Genomic DNA, 8,622 nt, shown 5'->3' with positions numbered 1-8,622 from the left:
GTTATTGTCATTTTTCTTCACCCTATTCTAGCACTTCTGCTTGAGGTATATAATTTCTATTATTTCTTCTTGAATAATTCCACTTGCCTTTTTTTTATTCTTTCACCATATAAAAGGAAAAACCTGCCATAATATTTGATAAGGGTTTTATTAAGTTATGTTTTCAAAAATAAGCTTTTCTTAAAGCTACCATTTTAAACAATCCTAGTTATTAGTACAACAGAGATAACAGTGTTAATTGTATTTAGAAAGCCAGTGTCCCCTGACTCTCACATTCTGTTATTTGCCATTGTACCTAGTGGACATTTGAAGATAGGTCTCATGTGTATTTGACTCATAAACGATATTTTCTAATGAACTCTAACATGGTCATTATAGGTGAAAGGCTCTTCCTGCTACTTCCTCTTCCAACTAAATATATACATTTTTAAATGTGTCTCCAGTTGTGGAAAGCCTTTAGTACACCATCATGTATTTACTTTTATCAGATATTTTTACAAATTTTTACAGTCTTTGGCAAAGGAACTAGAAATGCACAGTTGAAAATTTACTATGTCACTTTATTTTCTAGCATCATTTTGTCAGCTCTTTTTCTTTTAAAATCATAAATATCCAGTAAATATATGAACTCATGCTTATTAGCTTTTTTAAAACTTTTTTTAAAAACTTGAGGTCAGCATTATTTGCTTTATGTTTTTTACATAAAAATGTGAGCATACAAAATATTGTGAGAAATTGTTTGTTTAAATCGTGCCTCTATGTTTCCTTAAAATTATACAAGAAGAAGTCATTTTTTAATAGTGGCCATAAATAATGTCCTTTTGTCAATAAGTTGCTGTTTCTTCAATCTGAGGCTTAGTATGTCTATGTATGTCTTATTAGATCCAGGATGCAGTTTCCCAACTCATGAGGGACTAAATATAATTGTCCCATTCATCAACCCATTGGGAGCACAGAGGGTTAAGTCTAGATTTGGATGTATTGAGAGCATAAAATTATAAATGGCCTTCAGCAGGAAAACCTACACCGAAGCAAATCTGAAGTGGGTTGGGGCAAAGAGGCAGACATTACTAGTCTTTGCTTTTGTTTTTCAAGCATAATTTGATTTTCCTTTGGCTCAGAAAACTCTTTAGGGAAATTCCCTTCTCTTTGGTGTTTAGTTTAACCTAGAAATGTCCTCTTAAAAACCAACATTGTAGGGAAATTTTTTTCTCAGGCTTGAGTATATAAAAATTTATCCAGACTTCCGCACAAGTTGTCATTTTTCTTCATTATTTCACTTTGTGTTTTGGTTTATAGCTCTTTCCTGTTTGATTGTCAACTTTAGTACTTAATTTACTGTCTTTATCCAGAGGTTTTTGGTGGCCTACAGCACTGTTGTTTTTTATTTAAGGGTATGTAAGCCAAAGTTTGGATGGAGTGGAGACTGATTTATATCAATTTGTAACAGTTTGTGTGTTTTTAATAAAATGTGTATTCAGTATTTTCCTCAGCATTCAGTGGGTAAAGTAAAAATAACAATATATACTGAAGGGGCATAAATTCCTAGTGCATTATATTTACCATTGTGTTAGTAAATGTGATTTTGAATTCAGAGAGTATTTGTTTTCTTTTTTGTTCTGCAGAATAAATGATTAAAGTTGAACTGCTCTTTGAACCACTGCTTTGTGTTTGGCGTGCTTGGTAAATCCACTTTCTAAGGCTTCGGCGTATTTTTCTTTTGGTTGTTTTTTATTTTGTAGCACTTCTCCTTAAGGAAGGGAAAAAAAACTATTCTCCTGAAAATACTGACTTGTTGACATGTAGTGACTGTGGTGAGCACAATGCCTGGACATCTTAACAGAGATCAATTTCCTGCCACCCCTGACTCATACATTTTTGTTCCTTTAACGTCAAAGTCGAAAGAAGTGAATTTTCCTTTGACACATCTAGAATCTATTGTTATCTCTTAACAAGTTAATTATTAGTTAACTAATTGGCTCATTTCTGTGATTTAATTATTTTTGCTTCTGCTTTAAAATGTAGAACCAAATCCCTTTTTAATAAGGTGTGAGACAGGTTATTCTCAAAATGTAATGTAGTAAAGACCTTGCTAGAATAATTAACCCTGGCTTAGTAGTAATAATATAACTCATATTTACTGAGAATTATGTGTTACCTCATTTAATCCTCATAACAAAGCTAAAAGGGTACTACTATTTAAATTCCTCTTTTACTCTGGTGAAACTGAGGCACAGAGACATTAAGTAATTTGCCTAAGGTCACCCAGTAGTAAATGATGGAACCACCATTGAACCCTAGAGTCTGACTCCATGGTCCCTGATGAAACACTGGTGGCGAGTGGCGAGAGGAGAGCATGAGAGACTGGCTAGTGTCCACTTCTATCTGTCTAATTACAGATATGTCATAAAAAAAAGCAGATCTGTTTGTTTTCATGCGCCTCTTAGCTAACAGTGTCAAGAGCAAGTATGCAAAACTCGGAAAGAGGTCAAAGGGAATACTGGGTACCCTTTCTGTGAAGACTGGGTGTCTCATAGCCTGCTTCCTGGGGATTATCTGGTTTTCTACAGCTGCAAACCTTTTGCTGACTGATGAGGAAGCTATTTTGCAAGTTTGTAAGGCAGGTTAACTGGTAGAATCCCCTCCCCACAGCAATACAAGTATCTCCCACTTTTCAAAAGTTCACATTATGCCACTTTGCTTTTGCAAAAGACCTTCATAGTACCTGTTTTCATTAACCGAAAGAAATCCAAAGATTTTCACTTATACAGAAAAAGGCAAAAAGCAAAAATAGCGTTTAGCATTTGTTTTGCAGCAAGCTGTCACAGAGGCAGCAGGTGACCCAGCAGTGAGAGTGGCCCCATCAGCTCCTTCCCCAAGGAATCACCAAGCTGTCAGCATCCACCGGCCACAGCTCTGAGCTGTGTCCGTGAGCACCTGAGCTTCGTCTGGATCCATTCTGTGCGTCCATTAGCAAGATGAGGCCTTAAGGTGTCTGAAAAAGCCTGAGAGAGTTGAAAGGGTACTGCACTTATCGAAAAACTGGACATAATTGTCTCGATCGTGTTGCACAAAATAAAGGTGTGCATCTGTCGAATTTGGGTCTGGGGGTGCTCAAAATTTTTTCCATATAAATTAATGGTATTTGCTTCTGCGCTTTATGCCATTTCAGCTTATGGAAGGTTTCATAGGAACACTCTGCCTTCAGGCGGGGATGGAAACCGGTACAAGTAAGTGGTTCTTGCCCAATAGTGTCGCAAAAGTATTGCCTCATGGGACAATTAGTTTTGTATTTTTATTTCTGCATTCCTTTTGTTTGACCAACTACAAATCTCTGGGTCCCTGACTTTTCCTTTGAATCCATCTTAACATCTTACTGGTTTCCTCATTAATTGAATTGAATAAAATCTTTGACCTTTTTTTTCTATTTGTATGAGTCATGTTTGTAACTTTTTGAAAACTATACTTTGCAAATGGTATTGGCAGTGTGAGCTCTCATAACGATAAGACCATATTACCAGCCTCATTCACCCTAAAGTTAAACTTTGTAAACTAGAAGATGGGTAACATACATCTGCACATATATACATATATATTTAAGAACTGTACTTTGACAATATTAAAGACTATAGAGATCTCAATATTAAAGACTATAAATTGATCAAATATTTAAGAACCGTGGACTCATTTTAAGATGCTGACTCAGTGGACCCCTGCTTCTCATTTTGTTTTCAGAAGCACAACTGATTCATCTGAGGGGGTTTTTTCTGTGTAGCCATTGACTATCCATGTTAAAGAGACTGACACATGAATCAAAAGAAAAGGAATTTTAGATATTCCCAAGGATCCATTTGTATAACGAAGGTGTTCGTACATCAAAAGAATGTTGCTCCCTCAGGGCCCAGGAGATAGGTAAACAAAATCAACTTCTGATTTCAACCAAGGGGGTTTCCAGAGACTCACGAAAATAAATAAGCCAGGTCCACTGAAATGGTGGCACCATTTATATGAGATATTTGGGGGCACTTTTCTGTAGTTATGAGCTGCAGAATTTGGTGTTAATGAGAGAATGCCCCTCACTGAAAGAGGTTTGCTTCCCTGAGCAGTTTCTGGGAAGGGTGACACTCAACAGAAGCGTCTGGAAAAAGATGGTTTCCTAGACTGAGGGAACTGTGATTGGGCAGGTTTATTTTAGGCAGACGGCAGTCATTGCACAGGGCAGAGGGCTCCAGGTTTGAGGCTGGCATGGTCCCTGCCATCAAGCCCCAAGTCTTGCTGTAAAGAGAAGTCACACAAAGAACATGAGCAAATGGAATAATAAAAATGCCCTGGAGGTCAGAGGAAGATGTCACATTCAGTTGTAGGAATCAGGAATGGCCTCCGAGAGAAGGCAGAATTCAAGATGCGTCTTAAAGAAGAGCAAGTATTTCTGTTTTTAAAATATGTTTTTATTGATTTCAGAAAGAGGAAGGGAGAGGGAGAGAGAGAAACATCAATGATGAGAGTCATTGATCGGCTGCCTCCTGCAGGCCCCACACTGGGGATCCAGCCCGCAACCCGGGCATGTGCCCTGACCGGGAATCGAACCCCGATCTCCTAGATCCCGGGTCGATGCTCAACTGCCGAGCCACGCCCGCTTTCTTTCTACTATACCTGCTACCTGGAAGCAAGGACCAGAGATGAAAAGACCGTCTTTGAAGCCATTGTAACTATCTAGGCCACAGGTGACGATGGCCAGGGCTAAGATTATAGCTTTGAAAATGGAAAGGACATAAAGAAGCATCAGAAGACAGTCTGTGGGATGTGGCAATGAAAATATAAAAATATATGCCCAGGAAGAGTCTACATAACACAGAGCTTTTAAGCCTAGGCTCAGGGAACGACCGAGCTGTTCGCAGAAGCAGGGTCTGGAGAAGAACCTGCCTGTGCTGGGAAGATGACTGAGTTCAGTTTGATCAAGCTGACTTCGAGGTCACCAATAATCAGGCAGACAGTCTCAGCTGAAGATGAAGTAGGCGTCTGAATAGGAGTGAGAATCGAAGGCATCAGATAACTGGTTAACAGCAAAGGAAAACGAAACCGGCAGAACTTTAGAAAGTGCCTAAATTTAGGAGGTGAGAAGATAGAGGAGGCAGACTATTAGAAGATTCTGAATCATGCAACAGCCAGGAACAAAAACAGGAGAGAGTTTCAAGGGAGTGACTCACAGGATTAGGACTTGAACAGCACGAACACTGGTGGCCTCGGGGTACAGCCCTGCAGAGATCTCCGTGCACCCTGGATGATGGGCCAGGGAGCCCCCGGGCACACGCCCGACTGAGGGGCTGGGAAGCCACGAGACTGTGGATGCAGAAAGAGAGAGTGGGTGAGCAGAGTGGCACGTCAAAGGTGACTTTGTTTGCTGGTGATCACAAGGAAGGAACAGGGTGGGGTGAGAGAAGGAAGATGCTAGAAAGAGAGCAGGTAACTCATGGAACAAAAACCCAGTGTTGGGGGTGGAGGAAAAAAAGAGTGGGTTTGCTTTTTTTCCTTTCACGTCAACAGAAAACCTATTTTTGTGTTGATTTGTCTTGTCTTAAAAACCAGCCTTTACAGTACCATGTACCTCCGACGTGGGACGGAACTGGTAAGTCACAGTTAAGTAACACTGGGCCCTTCTCTGAAGCCTTCTATTTTAACAACAAAATGCTGCTGCTCGGCAGTGAGGCCTGCTCGTGTTTAAGCCGGCGGAGGGCGTGGCCTGGAGCCCCTCTGTTTGTAACCTGGCTGTATAGTTTTATTATTATCTAAAGCATCACTTTTCAGCAATTTATGAAACCAAAATATGTGCTGGCGAATGTCTCCTGGACACTGAAAGTCACTAGCCAATCCTCAGGCTTAGTAAGGATTTTTATTTCGGTGGTACTGAGCTTACTGTAACCGGGGTGGCTGAGTTGCTATGGTGATTTGTTCTCAAAACAGCCCTTTGCCATAATACATTGAAACCGCAGATGAATCTACTTTATGCTGACTTGATGGTGACATTGATGCTGGGTGAAACATCCCCCACGCTCCCATCAGGACGTGTGTGTAGGACTTTCGAATCGGTGCCAATGCCTAAAAGAATCCCAACTTTGGCTTTTTAAACCTGGGGCCTTCACAATTCATACCACTGAGTGCTGCTGGCTCACTGCCCGGAGCTCTACCACAGGGGCGGCTGCAGCTGGAGAAGGTTCATCATTGAAGCAATTATGTGGTTAATTGCTCCGGTGTGGGCATAGCCTGAAAGTTATGACTCACGCCCCGTTCTGTCACTAATAATTGGGGGGCAGAGGGAACAGGATGCACACACAAAAAGTCAGCTGTTTCTTCCCATTCCTCTGGCAAATCTGCAGCTCGCTGAGATCTGTCCTTGAGGTGTGGGAAGCGAGGCAGGTTTCAACGCCAAGCCGTGCGCTGCTCGTCCCCGCCGGTAGGCGTCCCCATTGAGTCACGGGTCCTACCCTGGCTACGCGGGAGTCACCGGACACTTGAAGGGTGGCTGCACTTTGAATGGGGGTGTATCTGCCTCTGCCTCTTGCCTAACCGTGACATGGGAGAGAAAAAAAAAATAGCTGCCTGATTTCCAGCATGACTCATTACAAACAAAGAGAGGACAGATTGACTGCCTCTTATCAGACGAGTATGCGCCCCAGGACTGAGGGTGAGTCAGACTGCAAGTCGCAAGTCTTTTGTTGGTTGCAGAGATTTTTTTTTCCTGCGGAAGAGGTGGGCTGGGGGGAGGGGGGCGAGGGGTTGTTATTGCTTTCTTAAATACTACAAGTGACCCCATGGCAGGCCCTGGGTTCCTAGGTGAGGTCAGATTCCCTTACAACCTAAAGGGCTTCCAAGTTGAAGAAAAAAACTGGCCACACTCACGTGGTTATTAGAAATTCTATCCTGCCGGTTTCACAGCATATTCAGATGCCAATAACCATTAAAGTGTAAACTTTAAGTATGTGCAGTTTATTGTATGTAAATTATGCCTCAGAGGCTTTTCTTAAGAAAATACAGTTAACAGTTTAGTGGGGGGGGGGGCCAACCTATTTTTATTGTGATTTATCATGAAACTCTGCACACACCCTCATTTCTTCCTCTGTTGCTTTGTTTTCGGGTGCAAACACAGACAAAGGGGACATGCCTGAAGGACTCACGATGCCGTATCACCCAGTACTGACATGCTGATCCCAGACTCCCGGAGCGTGCGCTGGTAGGTGAGTTGTTTGTTTTCCCTGAATGGAGGCAGCGGGGACAGGCCTACGAAGCATAGGTTGGCGACACATTTGTAGTGCGGGGAGTTGTTGGGTAGCAAAGGACAAAAGAAGCGCCTCTCCTGGGTCTGCCCCACCCTCTCCCTGGCAGCCCGGCCTGGCGAAGTCTGTTTACGCCCGAGGTGCCTTCACATTTCAGCAGATACAAGTCGGGTCAAGCCAGCAGCGTGACGGAGCCGAGAAGGAGCTCGGCGAGGGCTGTGCGGGCAGAACCCGCGCACGTGAGATGACTTAACGCTTGGAACCTCGCAAAGCAGCGAGCGAGTAATTTAGGGGGGCGTGAGCACGTGCTTGGGTGGCAAGAGGCATGAAGTCGCTTGGCAGGTGGGGCTGGTGGAAGAAGGAGCCGCCCGGGCGAGGGGTAGCCCAGAGGCTTCGTTGTTGTTGTTTTCGATGGAAAGGGCCTCAGCTGGGAAAGTTGGAGCTTGTGTTTATGCACGGACCTGGCTGTGATCTTCTGCAAAGCATGAGAGTTTGCTCCTTTCAGATAGTGAGCCCCGAGTGGGTGGAATGTGATTCATCTTCCTCTGGCCCTGTCCTCTCCCCAGGGCCTGCCTCTGACCGATAACCTCACGGGAAAGGTCGGAATTGCTGCTTCCACTTTCCCCCGTGTCTGTCCTGCTGCTGTCCTTTGGTTAACGGATTCAATACACACGGCAAAGTGACTCGGAGAATTTGTCACCTTACTGAGATGGTCATTCACGGAGGAGGGCTTTTTAAATTTTTATTTATTGATTTGAGAGAGATAGAGAGAAACATGGATTTGTTGCTCCACTTATTTATGCATTCGGTGGTTGCTTCTTGTATGTGTCCCGACTGGGCATCAAACCCGAAGCCTTGGCATAGAGGGGCGACGCTCTAACCAACTGAGCTACCCGGCCAGGGCCAGATGTAGGAGGGTTTTGTCTTAACCTTGTCATCACTTGGTCACTGTTGCTAAATCGGGAGGAGAGGAGATGTTATTTTGTGACTCCCTGGATTCTGTATATATTGGAAGGCATATCCTTGCCACAGCGCCTGCGGCTGATCTCACATATAGTGGCTGTGTCCTTAATTTCCTGAGACGGTCCCAAATTTCAACTATTCTTTTGACAGAGCCCCATAAAGACATTTTTTAGGTCACTTTTTGCGGTATAAAATGTGATATATAGAAAGAATGTTTCACTCGACAAGTGTTTTCTCCCGGAGTCCAGGGTCTTCAAAATTATTTGGAAAACAATGCGTTTACTCGACAGACATTCATGAAGTGCCTACTGTGTGCCAGAACAGTAGAACACAGCCCAGAAGGTGGAGATACAGGCCATTGTTTCTTCTAGATCCTACAGAGTCTGAA

At 43.0% G+C, this 8,622-nt stretch overlaps 1 protein-coding gene across 1 annotated transcript in view; it reads left to right on the top strand.

Annotated features, from left to right (window-relative positions):
* The first annotated feature begins 6,462 nt into the window (after positions 1-6,462).
* Positions 6,463-8,622, top strand: part of MRTFB (myocardin related transcription factor B) — a 262,401-nt gene continuing 260,241 nt past the window's right edge. The window contains exons 1-2 of the mRNA XM_087815647.1: positions 6,463-6,682; positions 7,145-7,232. The gene's annotated coding sequence lies outside the window, so the exon portion shown is untranslated. The remainder of the gene's footprint in view (positions 6,683-7,144; positions 7,233-8,622) is intronic.

Source organism: Miniopterus natalensis, chromosome 3 (assembly GCF_054644295.1).
Source record: "Miniopterus natalensis isolate mMinNat1 chromosome 3, mMinNat1.hap1, whole genome shotgun sequence".
In the NCBI taxonomy this organism is placed as follows: Eukaryota; Metazoa; Chordata; class Mammalia; order Chiroptera; family Miniopteridae; genus Miniopterus; species Miniopterus natalensis.
The sequence above is the reverse complement of the archived record's forward strand: the minus strand, read 5'-3'. Positions and strand labels throughout refer to the sequence as shown.